The following is an 18474-nucleotide window of genomic DNA, read 5'->3' as shown; positions in this document are numbered from 1 at the left end:
GGGTCGGATGAGCAAATTAAAGCAATAACATGTTGAATCCCTGAGATTGAATTTGTTTTGTAAATTTGGGTAAAAAATGTTCACCAAATTTACCTATTTACTTTGCTTTATGAGACTTGTTTAATCTATTTTGAGGGATATCACTAAGTTAGAACACGCAATGGTCTGCCCAAAGGGGATTTATTGTGTGTTTTAAATTAATATTGTGATGAGTCCCATTATGTAAAAATATTTTGATTCAGTAAATTTGTCTGCCCAAACTGGATAAGTTTCTAATATTGAAAATATTTTCTTGCCCTACCCAAAGGGGGGATACTTGTTGATGTTGTGGGACTCATCTTTGTGATAAGACTATTATTCTTATGCCTTGCTATTTTGATAAATTCATTCATGTTGTGTTTGAGCAGTTACCATTTCTGTGAACAATAACAATGCTGAAGTTGTGATTTTGCCGAGCTTTAACTTTAAGCAATTGAAAGAAGATCTTAAATTTTCTTTGGGCATGGCTAACATAGATCAATTCTTACATGAGATTGAACCTCTATCTCTCACTGATTCAAGTACAACTGCTGAAAAAGAATTTTATGCTAAGTGGGAGAGATCTAATAAGTCATCAAAACACCTAGGCTGTGGATGCTTAGAAAATTTCCTTAGTTGGAGCTTCTGGACTAGGTATGACTATAAGGAAATAGTCATACCCTTGGATACGACCTAGGGACCCCCTCTCGTATAATAGGCAGTGTGGAGGGGGTTACAAATTATCCAAGATATGACTTAGCCTCCCTATGGTAGTATATTAGGGTACGAGTCATACACTACCTAGTCATATGGAGTGTTGAGCTTGACCTAGATAAAACTATCTTAGGTAGAGCTTGGGTATACAGTTTGGGGTACTGTAATACCCCATACTTCTACTTAGATTAAAATTGTCCCAAGTATGTTAGAAACTCACTTTGAAAGATGAATCCACTTTTATATACGTGGAATTTTTAAAATTTTAACTTTTTTTCATGGGGGAAATTGAATTATCTTTTCAACAATACCAATTTTGTCAAAATCCGATATCGGGGTAGAAAGTTATGGCCGTTTTACAGAAAGCAGTCAAAACTGCCCAGGTGCGACGATGAGGGCTGACGGACCATCGAGCTAGCGATGGACCGTCGCCCAAACCATCGCAGTGGAGGAAGTGAGACCACATTCTTCCTAACGATGATAGCTTAGGCCGACGGACCATCGCCCAAGCCATCGTAGGAGAGGCAGTGAACCCCTATTCTGCCTAGGTGCGATGGTGAGGATCGACAGACCGTCAACCCAGCGATGGACCATCACACCCACCGTTGTATAGTTTGTTCAGTTATTTTAAAAAGGTATTTGGGTACTTTTCTACCCTTTTTAACCCCTAATTATATCAGATCAAGGGTCATAAGTTCATTATCCATCTATAACATCAAATTAGGGTTTTCTCTCAAAAATAATCCCCAAGAAACAAGATTCAAATCTTCTTCAAGAAACTAAGAGATTGAAGTTCTTCAAGTCCAAGAACTTCAAGAAACTCACAACCTAGGTATGTCATGTGTTGATTCATGGGTCCCTTTAACCCATGAAGCTTAAGAATCTCTTTTCAAAGTCCAAGATTTGTGTATTGAAGAATGGTCATGATTTATATTGAATTAATATTCATGTTCATGATGTTATGGGGTTTTGATTCATGTTTAAAATTGCATATTCCAATGATTGACCCTAGGATGTGATGATTTGCATAATAATTATGATAAACCCTTAAATTTATATGTTGATTGGTGTATCCATGATTATTATATGTGTTAATGATTGTATAACCGAAGCATGCTCCCTATGTGTTTGATTAAATGCCTATGGGACGGAAAAGTGCTATACTAGTATGATAATATAAAATCCCCATTTATGTACATGTTTATGCATGTCAAGTGTTTGATGAAATGTCTTACTCGATGAGTTATGGATACATGTGTGGCCTGTGGTGCTTTAGAAATTGTAATTCATGAATTCTTCAACTTATTGTATTATGGATTGTGATGTTGGTCATGTATTTGAGAAAGCCATGCTTTGTCAGTTTTATGTTATCGAGTCCTGGAGGTACTTGTACCCAATAATTAGTTGTGTGCCTAGAGCCAGTGTCATGTTTTCAAGATACTCTCAGTCGAGCCATGTTCATAGAAATTCTGTCAGTCATGTGACTAGGAAAACTCAGTAATCTCAGAAACCTGAGAAATTCAATAATCTCTGTAGTATTTCGTTAGTCAACGAAACTCAGTTAACTCAAATCCAGTCAATTTAATTAATCATGTTTAGTGTCTATCCAGATGGGAGTAGAAATTAGCACTGAGTGAACCCAAGAATGGGAACCCACCTGTTATATGAGGGTTTGATTCTTAGAAGAAATCCTTGCATTCTAGAACTATGTATCCAGCGTAGGTTGACACATCATAGCCTATTATATGAGGGTAGATAAGGTGGCTTAACCTGTTATATAAGGGTTCCCACCATTCTCACTAGAGTTACCTATTATATGAGGGCTACTTACAGATTGTCCTTACCAGTGGAGCAATATTGACACCCTTCCAATTAGGGTTACAGATTGGACCCCAACTCAGCTATAATTCATTATTTGGGGCATGTCGGTTAGATGACTACTTCCCACAGTTTCAGTATAGAATCAGGACTGTTAGATATAGTCATTATAGTCATTCAGTCTTAGTAATAGAAATTATATAGTTCTACAAGATTCATAACTGTCAGATACAGTCAACTCAAAACAGTACGGAACTCAGCTAGTTCCATCAGAACCTAGAATGTCAGATACAATCACTTGGTATTAGTTATTTCAGTTATTTAGATATCAATATCTTTTGTTGTCAATACTCAGATTCAATAATCATGTTATTATGAACTCAGTTATAGTTATTATGTAGTCATGCATATATTCTCACGTTCATGTTATGCATTCAGTTAGTGTAGTTTTGTATTCAGCCTACTTCACATGTATACCAGTATATTCAAATGTATTGACGCATTTCCGCTATGGTATTTTATACCATAGGTTCAGAAGCATGATCTCCAGAGCATCAATAGTATTCCAGTCTCAGCAGTGAGGCCTCATCCTTTGAGGACATGACCATTACTTTATTATCTCATTAATTAATTTATTTCAATAGTTGGAGTTAGTTGGGGACATGTCCCATCAACTCCTTATTCAGTCAGTTTAGTCAGTTAGAGGCTTTTCAGACTATCATGTTGAGACAGTTTATTTTAGGTTTTGTTTTAGTATTATGATACCATATCATTCAGAGATTATTTTATCAGTATTGAACCTTATGGACTTACAACCTTTATTTTTGCATTTATACAATACATTATGCAGTGTTCAGGTACAAATATCAGTCATGGGTTAGCTTGTGGTCCTTTGGGGTCATGAGCACCCTGTAGCATTTTAGGTACCAGATTCTGGGCATTACAGGTACCATTCGTACCCTTGGGCATGATTCATGAATGTGTGGTCATACCTTGTTCAGTGTAGGGGTCCTTGGTAAGGCCTGGGTATGAGTTAGGGTACCACTCTTACCCTAAGGTAAGGTTGAGCTAAGTGAGTCGTACCCATCTAGGAAGTTTTCAGCCTTTATGTGAAGGTCCCTATAGACATTTTCCACCCCAAAACCCTTATGTACCCTCACTATATAATGTATTGTAGCCTCCTAAACATATTTTTGATAGATCAAACATTCAAAATACTCTCTCTATGACATTCTTGAAGATTTGGAGGCTAGGATTCCAAGGGGTGTTTATCTAGAGGCAAGGAGAAGTCAACTTCTTATTTAAATCAAGTTGTATTAAGGCATGTGACTCTTTATCTTATTATTATCTCAAATATCATGTATTTTAAGCATGGATTATGACTTGTAAATGGTGATTTTGAAATCAAATATTAAGGATTTTTAGCCTAGTATGAGTAATATTTGGTCTTGCTTAGACTTGTGTTTATACCTAATATTGGGGATGATAGCATATGTGGGTTCTTGTTGTTCATGGTTTAACAAATGGATCTTGATTAACCTTAATATTGATGAGTTTTATTTTGATTTTGTCCTTGGTAAAGGCATGCCCACAAGGTGTTTGTGAAAATGTTTAAGAGAAATGTCTAGTCACATGTTGATGATGTTTTGAACTTGGAAAATGGCCCAATAAGTATAAGTTGGTTGTAAATGTTATGGTAAAGACCTTATTATCTATGTGATAATTTATGATTTAATTTTTAATAGTTTGATGGCTAAAAGGGTTAAAGTCCCTAAATATGAACTTGAATAGTGTTTGAACTAATATGTCAAATAAGAATGTTAATAAAGAATGAATGGTTTTAAAAGGGTTTTAATGAATATAAATTGAATTGAATGATGAGTTGAGTTAAGGCATTGGATTAGTAAAGTGTTTGATTGATAAATAGTTCCATGAAGACCTCATGGTCATTTATGGTGTTGAATTTTTTAAAAGGGCTAGAGTCTCAAATGTTGAGTTGAATGGATGTTGATGTATGTACAAAGGGTTAGAGTCCCAATGTTGACTAATGATAGATGCGATGGCTTGTGGTTAAAGTCCCTTGCCTAATAATTTGTCTTGTGGTTAAATCCCCTTTCTTAATGACACGGTTTGAGGTTAAAGTACCTTGCTTAATGAAATAGATTGAGGTTAGAGTACCTTGCATAGTGATATGACTTAAGGTTAGAGTCCATTGCCTAATGAAATGACTTGAGGAAAAACTACTCTTCCTTGATATGATTGAGGAGTTCAATTATTCCAAAGTGTGAGAGTGGAATGTTATAGTCATCCACTTCATGACTTGTGAATAAGTTCATCAAGAATGCTTGCTAAGTCTTGTTTCCATTTGGCATATTTTGAACATATTATGTACTAACATGTATGCCTATTTATATAAATATGGTTGAATATGATGTTTTGACTTGGTTTTAAATAATGAATCTAATGTCTCCATATCCTTGAGATATATGCTAGCATTTTAACTGCTAGCCATCTCAGGATATTATGTCCCTATGCGACATAGGGGCCGGAGCTTTTTATTCTCTTCCTGCATAGTGACTAGGTGATCAGAGTGGTTCGCATATTGAATTTGAAGTGGTGAGCTTTCCTACTTCGGAAGGCATATATTTCATAGTCCCTTATCTTTGATCGTAGACTTATTTAGACTTGGTTTAGCTATTGTCGAGGGATTGTCCCGACATATATAGATATCAGATTTGTATAGAGGCATTGTGGATGACTATGGACTTGAGCATGTTGATGTAAATGAAATATTTTGACATTGTCTAAGTTACGATATTATTTATGTTTCTGCTATCTTGATTTATGGTCGGAGTTCATCCGATACTTATGGATTAGGGTGATGGTTAGGTTTAGTTAAATGGGCGATCTCTGATCCATGTTGGGCTTGAAATACCCATATGACATGGCCTACTTTTAAGTCGTGTCAAGTTGGTATTAGTGACTAGGTTTATGGTCAGTTGGGTGTCCACAAAGTCGTGTCAAGTAGAGTCTCTCCTATTGGTGTGTACGTACCACAATTATAAAAAAGTGGATACGAGATATTTAGAAATCTTTCCCTTTCTTGTATTTTTCTATCTCGAGCTATAGATTCTAAGGTCTTAGATTTCTATAATTTCTATTTGTTTATCTTTCAGATTATGCCTTCGAGGAGATCTGATACTCTGGCAAACTCTTCTGTCCTAATTGAGGGCCCTATGGATGTAGCTCGTCAAACTTTTAGGGTCCAGACATAAGCTAGGGCTGAGCCATCTGACTATACTCGTGGGGTTCCACCTGTCCCCACTAAACCTACTTATGAGAGTGACACTCCTAGTTAGTCACCATATGGGGATGCTACTAATACAGAGTATCGTTGCTCCATTAACCTCTTGACTCAATTAGTAGCTTCTTAATTGGATCATGGTACTCTAGCTACTATTTCTTCTGAGGCTACTAGGGTTGGCCAATTCATGAGGTTGCATCCTCCTATGTTTACAAGTGCACATATAGAGAAAAATCCTCAAAATTTTATAGATGAAATAGAGAAGATCTTCTGGATCATGTATGATTCATAGGTTGAGGCTGTTGAGTTTGCTTCCTATGAATTGAAAGATGTAGTGTACCAATGGTAAGAAGGGTGGGAATTGTATAGAGGTGTGGATACTAGTTCTGCCCTATGGGAAGACTTCTTTGAGGTCTTCTTGGGCTGCTTCTTTCCTCAAGAGTTAAGGGAAGCAAAAATGGAAGAGTTTGTGAACTTAAAGCAAGAGAGGGTGTCTGTCAAGGAGTATGCCTTGAAATTCCAGAAGTTTTCTAGGTATGCTCCTGAGATAGTTTCTAGCATGAGGGCTAGAATGCATAAGTTTGTTTTTGGATTATCTCGAGAGTTGTTGCTTAAGAGCAAGGTGGTTTTGTTCATCAAAGACATGGACATCTCTCAGTTGGTCATGTATATGAAATAAGTGGAGGAAGAGAACAGGAAATAGGTTGATTTTAGTAGAAGTCAAGGGAAGAAATTTAGACCTTCTGAGCAAAGTAGTAGAGACAGAAGCAAGTGGCCAAGGAAGAAATGGGGAGTTTGGGTTCTTTCTCCTCTGCTAGTGCTCCTTATCAAGTCATTGAGAGATCATTGATCTTATTTTGGTGATGGGTTCCGAGCGCAGGGCACCCAATTCTAGGATAGTGGAGCTCAGTCGGCTCCAACTTACCCTTCTTGTAGATTTTATGGTTAGCATTATCGTGGCCAGTATGAGAAAGAGATAGAATCGATATTTTAGTTGTGGTTATATTGGGAACATACAGTGTGAGCACCCCTCTCTACTGGCTTCCTAGGATAATAGAGCCCTTATTACTACTTTATCTACTATCGCACCGAAGGGTGTTATCTCTGATTCTACTTCTATTTTTGGCACTGACGCTAGCCAAAATTGGTTATATGCACTTGCTACTCGCCAGGATTTTGAGGGATCTCCTGATGTTGTCATGGGTATGTTGAAACGTTTTTCCCATGATGTGTATTATTTGCTAGATCCAGGGTCTATTCTTTCTTATGTGACCCCATTTATGGTTGTGCATCTTGGTTTTGGTCCTGAGAATCTGTCAGTTTCTTTTTCTATTTCTACCCCGGTAGGAGACTTAGTGTTTGTTAAAAGATTCTATAGGTGTTTTGTGGTATCTGTTAATGGAGAAACTCTTGTAGACATGATAGAGTTGGACATAATTGATTTTGATGTTATTTTGGGGATGAATTGGTTACACTCTTGCTATGCTTTGTATGATTTTCGGACCCATAAGGTCATGTTTAAATTCCCTAATGAGCTAGGCATTTATGGGAAGATGGTTCTTTAGTGCCTAAGTAGAGATTCATCTCGTATCTTAAGGTCCAAAATTTGAAGTTAAAGGGGTGTTTGTATCATTTGGTCCAAGTTAAAGATTGTACCTAGGAAGGTTCTTCTCTAGAATCCATTCCCGTGGTTAATAAGTTTCCCGAGGTCTTTATCGATGACCGTTTTGGTATTCTTCCCGATAGGGAAAAATATTTTGGGATTAATCTTATATTGGACACTCATCAAATTTCTATCCCTCCTTATAGAATGGCTTCGACAAAGATAAAAGAGCTTAAGGAACAGTTGAAAAACCTCTTAGACTAAGGTTTTATCTATCCTAGTGTGTCTTCTTGGGGTGCTCTTGTGTTGTTTGTGTGTAAGAAGGATGGTTCCCTTCCAATGTACATTGATTATTGTCATATGAACAAGGTGACCATATAGAATAAGTATGTTCTTCCTAGGATTGATGATTTGTTTTATCAACTTCAAGGTGAAAAATATTTCTCTAAGATTGATCTTAGGTCGGGTTACCATCAGCTTAAGATTAGGGAAGTGGATATCCCTAAGACTGTCTTTAGAACTCAATATGGTCACTATGAATTCCTAGTTATGTCCTTTGGGTTAACCAATGCTCCCATGACATTCATGGATTTGATGAATAGGGTCTTCCATCTGTTCTTGGACTTGGTCGTCATTATCTTCATTGATGACATCTTAGTCTACTCCAAAAGTAAGGCAAATCATATCAATCACCTCTATATGATATTACAAACTTTAAAGGATCATCATTTGTAAGCTAAGTTCTCTAAGTATGTGTTTTGGTTGAAGGTTGTGACCTTTCTTGGTCATTTCATCTCTAGTGAAGGGATCATAGTAGATCCACAAAGGGTTGCAGTAGTTAAGAAGTGGCCTAGACCTGTGACTCTAACCGATATTCAAAACTTTTTCAGTCTATCCGGTTACTATAGGAGATTTGTCGAGAGTATTTCAATGATAGCTTCCCCATTGACCAAGTTGACCTAGAAAAAGGTCAAGTTCTTGTGGTCGGATGCGTGTGAGGGTAGCTTGGAAAAATTGAAAGGTAAATTAACTTTGCCTCCAATTTTGACCTTTCCCGAGGGTAATGATGGTTATATAGTGTATTGTGATTCTTCTCATATTGGGCTTGGTTGTGTATTGATGCAACATGGTAGGGTGGTGGCCTATGCTTCTAGGCAATTAAAAGTTCACGAGAAGAACTACCCTACTCATGATTTGGAGTTGTTAGGTGTAGTTTTTGTATTGAAGATATGGTGACATTATCTCTATAGGGTTCATATGGACATATTTTCTGATCATATGAGCATTCAGTATATGTTTACTTAGAAAGGGTTGAATCTCAGGAAAGGAGATGGCTTGAGTTAATGAAGGACTATGACATGAGTCTTCATTACTATCCAGGTAAAGCTAACTTAGTTGTTGATGCTCATAGCATATTATCCATGGGAGCTTAGACCATGTGGATGAGAATAAGCGGGAGTTGGTGAAGGTCATTCACCATTTTTCTAATCTCAGAGTTTGTCTCACGGACTTGAAGGATGGTGGTGCATTTATGCATCAAGTATCACGGTCGTCTCTTATTGTTTAGATAAAGTAAAAGCAAATGTTGTATCCCTAATTGATAAAGATTAAGAGTAATGTGGGTCAACAAAAGATTGTTTACTTCATGATTAGTTGTGATGTTATCCTGAGGTACCACGGTAGGCTATGTATTATCGACGTTGATGGATTAAGGGAAAGGATTATGGCCAAGGCCAATGGATCTTGGTATTCTATGCATCCCGGTTCTATGAAGATGTGCCATGATCTTAGGGAGTTCTATTGGTGGAATGATATGAAATGAGGTGTGGCTAGTTATGTGGCTAAGTGTATGGCATGTCAACAAGTGAAATTTGAGCACATGAGGCCTAGAGGGTTGTACCAAGAGATTACATTGCTCGAATGGAAGTGGGAGGCAATTAATATGGATTTTTTAATCGGTCTTCCCTGGTCTTGGAATCAATGTGATTCTATTTGGGTCATTGTGGTTAGAATGACCAAGTCTGCTCACTTTTTATCGGTGACGACTAATTACTCGAAAGAGGATTATGGTAAGTTATATCTTGCGGAGATTGTGAAATTGCATAGTGCTTTGGTGTCTATCATTTCAGATAGGGGTACTTCATTCTTATCTCACTTTTGGAAGCTATTTCAGAAAGGTTTGGGAACCAAGGTGTGCCTTAGTACCGCTTTCCACCCATAGACGGATAGGCAAGCTGAGGGGACCATATAAACATTGAAATATATGTTGCGTTCTTGTGTGATTGATTATGTTGGTAGTTGGAACGGCCATCTACCCTTGATTGAGTTCGCTTATAACAATAGTTACCATTCTACCATTAGCATGGCTCCTTTTGAGGCATTGCATGATAGGAGATATCGTTCTTCTAATGGGTGGTATAAATTTTGTGAGGGTAAGTTTCTTGGACCCAATTTGGTTCACCAAGCCTTAGAGGAGGTAAAGGTGATTTGTGATAGGTTGAAAGCCACTCAAGGACTCCAAAACTCCTATGCGGATGTGAGGTGCACAGATTTGGAGTTTAATATTGGCGATTGGGTATTCTTGAAGGTGTCTCCCATGAAGGAAGTGATACAATTTGGCAAGAAGGGGAAACATAGCCCTCAGTATGTTGGTCCCTACCTGATTTTTTATACGATTGGCAATGTTGCCTATGAGTTGGAGTTGCCTCGTAATTTGAGCTCCATCCACCCAGTTTTCCATGTTTCTATGTTGCAAAAATGTGTGGATGATCCTTCATTGGTTATTCCCTTGTAGGAAGTTTGTGTTTTTGACCCTTTGTCCTATGAGGAGGTCCCGGTGAGGATCTTGGATTGGCAAGTTTGCCAGTTGCAAACGAAAAAGGTGGCTTCAGTAAAGGTTCTGTGGAGGAACCAAAAGTCCAAAGAAGCTACTTGGGAGGCAGAAGAGGACATGAAGTCCAAGTATCCGCATTTGTTTTCCGTTTTGGAAACTCATGATTGAAATATGTATTAATCTCCTTAGCTTGATTTATGTCTTTGGTAGACAATGGGTTCAAGTCCCTAAGCTTTGAATTGAGCAAGTGTATTTGATAAATAATCGGTTTGAGTCCTAATGTCAATAAAATGAATGGTTCATTGATAATGATCATGGCATGTGCTTTATCCTTATTGTGTGCCTTGTTTTCTAATTAGATAAAAGGTTAGTTGATGTGTAATAATGTGTCAACTAGTGTTTGTACTTACCTTATCTATAATTAAAGGACAAAAGATCCAAGTGGGGGAGAATTGGAACACCTAGGCTTTGGACCCTTACAAAATTTCCTTAGTTGGAGCTTCTGGACTATGTACGACTCTAAGGTGCTAGTCATACCCTTAGATACGTCTTAGTGACCCTTCTTGTATGCTAGGCAGTGTAGAAGGGGGTACATACTATCTAAGATACGACTTATCCTCCCCGTGGTCATATATTAGGGTATAAGTTATACACTACTAAGTAGTATAGAGTATTCAGCTTGACCTAGATGAAACTGTCTTGGGTAGGGTTTGAGAATATGGCTTAGGGTACCATTCATACCTTTGAGTAAGAGTCATGAGTGTATGGTCGTACCTTGGTCAGTGTAGGTGTCCTTAGTGAGGCATAGGGTATGAGTTAGGGTACCACTTATGCCCTAGGGTATGGTTGACCTAAGTGATCGTACCCACCTGGGAAGTCACTTTTCAGCCTTTAAGTCACGGGCTCTATGGACATTTACCACCCCAAAACCCGTAAGTCCCTCATTATATAATGTATTGTAGCATCCTTAAAGCATATTTTTGGTGGATCAAACATTCAAAATACTCTCTCAATCAATATTCTTGAAGATTTAGAGGCTAGGGTTCCAAGGGGTGTTCATCTAGAGGCAAAGAGAAGTCAAGTCATTCCTTGAATCAAGTTGTATTAAGGCATGTGACTGCTTACATTATTATTACATGTATTTTAAACATGGATTATGACTTGTAAATGGTTATCTTTAAGTCAAATGTTAAGGGTTTTGATGCCTAGAGATGAGTAATATTTGTTCTTGCTTAGACTTGTGCTTATACCTAATATTGGTGATGATTTGCACATGTGGGTTCTTGTTGTTTGTGGTTTAACCAATGGGTCTTGTGCAACCCAAATATTGGTGATTTCTATTTTGATTTTGGCCTAGGTAAAGGCATGCCCACAAGATCTTTGTGAAAATGTCTAAGAGAAATGTCTAGTCATATGTTGATGATATTTTGAACTAGGGCAATGGCCCAATAAGTATAAGTGATTAGTAAATGGTATGGTAAAGACCCTGTTAGCCATGTGATAAGTTAATTTAAGATTTTGATAGTTTGATGGATAAAATGGTTAAAGTCCCTAAATAAGAACTTGAATTGTGTTTGAACTAAAGTGTGGCATGTAGCGCCCCGAAATCTCATCCTGAGACGTCACACGGTGCTTAAGGCTACAAGTAGCCCTAAGCTAACCCTTTGAGCCTATTATTACTTCTAACACTTGCTTCAGGATAAATAATCTAAACAACAATACTTTTTTGTGTCAACTATAAACCGAGATAACTGGATACATTATCTGAATAGCAAAATACTAATAATCTGGAACACAACTTGAACTGACAGTCTCATCTGACAAAGCCTCTACTAAAAATGGAGAGCCATTGGGACAGATCCCCAACTGACTCGCAATGAGCTAAAAGTAAAACTCAAAACACTATGAAAGCAGAAAAAGCTACAAATATAGGTCCTCAAACCATGAGGACTCACCAAGGACCAAGATGTAGATGAGATGCCCAGAGATCACTATCACTGCTGGGACTGAGCACCTGTACCTACATTATGAGACAATGTAGCACATAGACATATATGTGGATTAGTACTTTGGGAATGTACTGAGTATATGGGTGTGTATGCATTTTCATAAAACAATATCAATAAACCTTAATAAAATCATGCATGCAAATAGGAATGACTCACATGGCTTGAATAAGTCAAGAATATAAAACTCATGAATCATGAATAGTGAAGTCTGGATCACAAATCTCGTGAGTCATTATACTTAATTTTAAAATCGTACTCTCCTCTTAATCTCAGTACTTGAAGGCTAAAGAAAGCTTTAAACAATACTTTCAAACTCTTGCTTTGAACTTGTGGAGAGTAAAACTTCTTTAAAACTTAAGGACTTAGAGATTTTAGTAACTTTTAACACTTGAAAACTCTGGAACTCTTTGAGACTTGGGACACTTGGAACTCGGGAATTTCTTCTAACCGACATAACATGTGATCTACATGGAGTCTAATGTGTTGCCCATATTTGGGAGACCTGTTCTATCCTTTCCATCAGAGTACAACCTCATCTTTAGTGATCACTATGTCAGCCTTAGGTCCATAAATCTCAAACCTACAGTGGCACGTAGTTCTGGGGTATGAGAGCTTGGAATCATACCCAACTCGGTGCTAAATACTACTCCCTTACTCAACTCAAAACTTTTAGGAAATCCACCTCAAAATAACTCAATCATTTATAATGAATACCAAAACATATTTCTATTTGCTTTAAATCGTACTCAATGTGGATTTCAACTCTATTATGAATGAATGGCCAAATCTTTCTCAATAATATCAAAGTACTCAATTCATGGGTGCTTATAACATAAAAGTTCATACAATTGCAAATCTCAAGTAGGGCTTAATGACCCATAATCAAATCTTAAGTTAAGACTCATCAAAGTCTATGCTAGATGTCATAAAGATTCATAAATCATATAGAAAATCTAGAATTTTCAACATTTTGCCTTAAAATCTCAACATACTCATGTACTTCAATTTCTAGAACATTGGAACTATTAAAATCTCAAGTAATAACAACATAGGGTATAAACCTATACTTCATTTTCATAAGAAAACATAGAAAATCATATATTCTCGTAAGTAAAACAATTTTTGGGAACAAGGACGAAAGAAGTGTCCTTGTTCAAATCCCACATACCTTAGATTATGACTTGGATGTACAAACTTATTTGAGACTCTTCTTCTAAATCTTGAGAGGGGGTTCTTGAAGCCTTTGACTTGGGAACCTTGAATCTTAACTCAATTTGTAAAATCTATGGTGAGTTCTTGAATTTTTTGGAGAAGGAATTTGGGTTTGTTCTTGGGGAAGAAAACCCTAGCTCTTGGTGTTTTTGGAGGAACTGAAATTATCTTTTTCATTTTGGGCTATATTTGAGTGTTAAAAGGGTGGGAAAAGACCAAAAATCCCTTTTTAAAATGACTTAAAATTACTGATCGGGATGTGCGACGGTAGGGTGCGACGGTCCGTCGAGGTCCCGACGGTCGTCGGTCTTGCCCGTCGCACTTGGGACAAAACTTGGTTTACTGCCTAGCCTGTGATGATGGGTGCGACGTTCTATTGAGGGTCCAATGGTCCATCGATCCTTACCATCGCACTCAACTAGAACGGGGCCTCACTGCCTCCTCTTCGACGGTCTGGGCGATAGTCCATCGCAAGCTCGACAGTCCGTCGGCCCTCTCCGTCGCACCTGGGCGATTTTACTACTTTCTATAAAATGACCATATCTTTCTCTTCTGATGTTGGATTTTGATGAAATGGATATCGTTGGAAAGATAATTCAATTTCTCACTCGATAAAAATTCCTTTTTAGGAAAATTCAGCAAGGTTTAAACACTAATCACTTTGGAAGTCACTCCTTAATCTTTTATGGTCCGAATTACACTTCTTTTGACACGCTCTAAAGGCTCAGACTATGAGAAAACTTTAAGGGGTCTTACAATATATCCCCTTGGAAACATTCTTCCTCGAATATCGCTAGTTAGACTAAGAACACAGAGAAAACTGAGTACACATAGCTGAAGAAGTTTACTAAGCGGGTTTCATATCTTTCTAAACTCTTGAATACTCCGGAAATTGAAAGAACTCATGTAAGAATAGATACATAGCTGAACTTTAGATTAGAAGGGCTGAATTAAGGAAGAATAATACCTTTGGCTTAATCTAAACTTGCGGAGAAGAGGTGCGGGTACTTGGCTCGCATGTCTGCTTCTGCCTCCCAAGTAGCGCCCTCAACTGACTGGTTCTGCCTCAAAACTTTGACCAAGAGAACCTCTTTGTTCCTCAGCCTACAGATATGGAAATCTAGGATCTTAATGGGAATCTCATCAAATGAAAGACTATTCTGAATATTAGCACTCTCTAAACAATCCACTACAACAGAATCGCCAATATGCTTCTTAAGAATGGAGACATGAAAAATAGGATGAATAGCTGACAACTCTGCGGGTAACTCAACTTCATAGGCTACTTTCCCAACATAGCTCAAAACTCTGTAAGTCCCAACATAACGGGGACTAAGCTTTCCCTTTTTTCCAAACCTTTTCACCCCTTTCATAGGTGAAATCTTTAAGTACACCAAATCACCTACCTCAAACTTAAGATCTCTTCTCCTCACATCGGCATATGACTTTTAATGACTCTAAGTTGTCTTCAACCTTTCTCTAATCAACTTCACCTTCTTCATAGCCTCAAATACTGCATCAGGACCAACCAAAGTAGCTTCACCCAATTCAAACCAACCTATGGGTGATCTACATCTTCTTCCATACAAGGCCTCAAATGGAGCCATCTTGATGCTAGCATGATAACTGTTGTTATAGGCAAACTCAATCAATGGAAAATGCTCATCCCAACTACCTTTGAAGTCAAGAGAACATGATCTCAACATATCCTTCAAAGTCAGGATGGTTCTCTCAGCTTGACCATCTATCTTATGGATAAAAAGCAGAACTCAGGTGAACTTGGGTACCAAGACCTTTCTGAAAAGCTCTCCAAAATTGTGAAGTGAACTGAGTACCCCTATCTGAAATGATAGACAAGGGGACTCCATGCAACCTAACTAACTCCCGAATATACCATCTAGTATAATCCTCAACTGTATAAGATGTATACACTGGTAGAAAATGTGCGGACTTAGTCAACCTTTCCACAACCACCCAAATATAATCATGATGATGGTGCGAAAGAGGTAAACCAGTCATGAAATCTATATTTGCCTCTTCCCACTTCCAAGTGGGTATACCAAACTCTTGCATTACACCACTAGGTCTTTAGTTCTCCACCTTAACCTGTTGGCATGTTGCACACTTTGCTATAAACTCAGTTATATCCTTCTTCATACCACTCCACCAATAGATTTCCCACAAGTCACGGTATATCTTAGTAGTGCCGAGATGAATAGAATACCATATTCATGAGGTCCATAAAGGATGCTAAAGCATTGGTTAGCCCGAAAGACATGACTAGAAACTCAAATTGACCATAACAGGTTCGGAAGGCCTTCTTTAGGACACTCCCTTACTTTAAGTTGATGATAGCCGGATCTAAGGTCTATCTTAGAGAAATAACTTGCACCTTGCTACTGATCAAACAGGTCACAATTCTTGGAAGAGGGAACTTATTCTTAACTATGAGCTTGTTAAGATACCGATAGTCAATACACTTACACAAAGAACCATCTTTCTTTCGTACGAACAGGACGGGTGTGCCCCAAGAAGAGACACTGGGCCTTATGAAACCTTTATCTAAAAGATCTTTGAGTTTCTCTTTCAACTCCTTAAGCTCTGCAGGTGCCATATGGTAGGAAGGAATAGAAATAGGCTGAGTGTCGGGAAGAAGATCAATCCTGAATTCTATCTCTCTATCAGAATGTACCCTTGGGAAATCTTTTGGAAAACATTAGGAAATTCATTAACAATGTTGACTGACTGAATAGTTGGAACCTCGAACTTAGTGTCTTTAACTCTAACTAGGTTATAGATGCAACCTTTGAATATTAGCTTTTAGGGTTTGATATAGGAGATAAAATGACTCTTGGGAGATATTGTACACCCGGATGACTCAAAAACTGGTTCATCAGGAAACTGAAACTTAACCGCATGGGTACGACAGTGTATAGATGCATAAGAAGAGTGAAGCCAATCCATACCTATAATAAGGTCAAAATCCACCATGTCCAACTCTATCAAATCAACAAGCATGACTCTATGAAGAACATTAATATGATAATTTCTATATACTTGCTTATCAACAACTGACTCCCCTACCGGAGTAGAAAGTAGGAAAGGCTCAGGAATTTTTTCGGGACTCATTTCAAAATTCATAGCAACAAATGGGGTAACATAAGAAAAACTTGACCCAGGGACCAACAACACATAAGCATCAAAGTGGAATACACGGAGCATACTAGTGACAACATCGGAAGAGTCATCCTTCTCCTGACAGGATGGTAGAGCATAGAATTTATTCTGGTGCTGACCGCCAATAGTGCTAGATAAAGTTCATTAATCAGGGACGGGATGGGCTATAGAAGCTGGTGCACTAGTAGCCTGTGTCTGAGGTCGGGCATCTCTGTTCCCTTGCCTAGCATGCGGATACTCTCTAAGTCTATGGCCTAGCTTGCCACAACCAAAGTGACCCCTTTGGTCTGCTAAGCACTCACCAGGATGGTCCCTACCACACTTGGTACATGGAGTATAGCGAGGTCTGTTACTTATACTGTTTTGGGATCGGGATATCGAAGACCTATTCCCTTGCTCCTGCCTGTCTCTAGGCAAGGGAGCACTAGCTGATGAAGGCGCTGGCATAGGCGAACAACTCTAGGATTATGGGAGGATCCCTCTATAGGACCTAGCCTGACTATACTCATGTTACTCGGATCTAGCCCTCTTGTTACCCCTCACTTTATCTCTCTCCCTTATCTTATCTGCCTCTATTTACTGTGCATGTATTATAAATCTGGATAGGTCCATATCCCTATTTAGAATCATAGTCCTGCATTCTTTCAACACCAACCCAGACACCCCAGTCATAAACTTACTCATACTAGTTCGAGTGTCAGCAATTAGATCAGAAGCATACTTTGCCAACTGATTGAACTTAAGGCAGTATTCCTTAACAGTCATGGAACCCTGTCTCAAGTTAATAAACTCCTCAATCCTTACTTCCCTTATCTCAAGAAAGAAGAACTTGTCCAAGAATACACCCTAGAACACCTGCTAAGTAAGAGGGGCAGTATCTTTCCCTCTAATCTTCCTCCATGCAACCACCCAGTCATAAGCAATGTCTTTCATATAATAAGATGCCAGCTCTACAATCACTTTCTCAAAAATATGCATGACTCGAGTGATCTTCCTCACCTCCTCAAGATATAATGTGGGTCCTCAGCAACCTTATACCCATAAAACTCTGGCGGATTCATCTACATGAAATCACAGATCCTAGCAGTAGCTAAGTCACCTCCTAGCTGATCTGGAATTATGGCTTGGTTATTGGCCTGGATATTTGCAGTGACTACATGGGATAACGCCTGAAAGGCTGCCTGAAACTCAGCAAGAGACACAGTCTCATTCAAGGGATCAACAGTCTGAGGTTGCTCGTTATTGTTTCTGCGGTCATTTTCTCTTCGAGGAGGCATTTTTTGAAAAAAGAGAGCACAAATTATAAGATAAGAGGGAAAACTATAGGGACGATAGAATCTGAAAGAAAGTAATAACTTTTTTCCTAAAATGCCTTGTAGCCTCTTGCTCGTAGATGTGGCGCGCTACACACCGATGATTAAGGCTCTACTTAAAGTGGCTAGTCAGACTCCCTATGACTCCTTAAACCTTAGGCTCTAATATCAAGTTTGTAACACCCCAAAATCTCATCTCGAGATATTACACGGTGCTTAAGGGTTCAAGTAGCACTAAGCTAACCCTTTGAGCCTGTTATTACTTCTAAGACTTGCTTTAGGATAAATAATCTAAACAACAATACTTTGTTGTGTCAACTATAAATCGAGATAACTGGATACATTGTCTAAATAGCAAAATACTAATAATCTAGAATACAACTTCAACTGACAGTCTCATCTGACAAAGACTCTACTACTCAAATTGGAGAGCCATTGGGACAGACCCTCAACTGACTCGCAATGAGCTGAAA

The 18474-nt window shown here is 38.3% G+C and overlaps 1 pseudogene; it reads right to left on the bottom strand.

Annotated features, from left to right (window-relative positions):
* Positions 1–17965, bottom strand: part of LOC107871928 — a 70145-nt pseudogene extending 52180 nt beyond the window's left edge.
* Between the last annotated feature and the right edge of the window lie 509 nt (positions 17966–18474).

This window comes from Capsicum annuum, chromosome 5 (assembly GCF_002878395.1).
Source record: "Capsicum annuum cultivar UCD-10X-F1 chromosome 5, UCD10Xv1.1, whole genome shotgun sequence".
In the NCBI taxonomy this organism is placed as follows: Eukaryota; Viridiplantae; Streptophyta; class Magnoliopsida; order Solanales; family Solanaceae; genus Capsicum; species Capsicum annuum.
The sequence above is the reverse complement of the archived record's forward strand: the minus strand, read 5'-3'. Positions and strand labels throughout refer to the sequence as shown.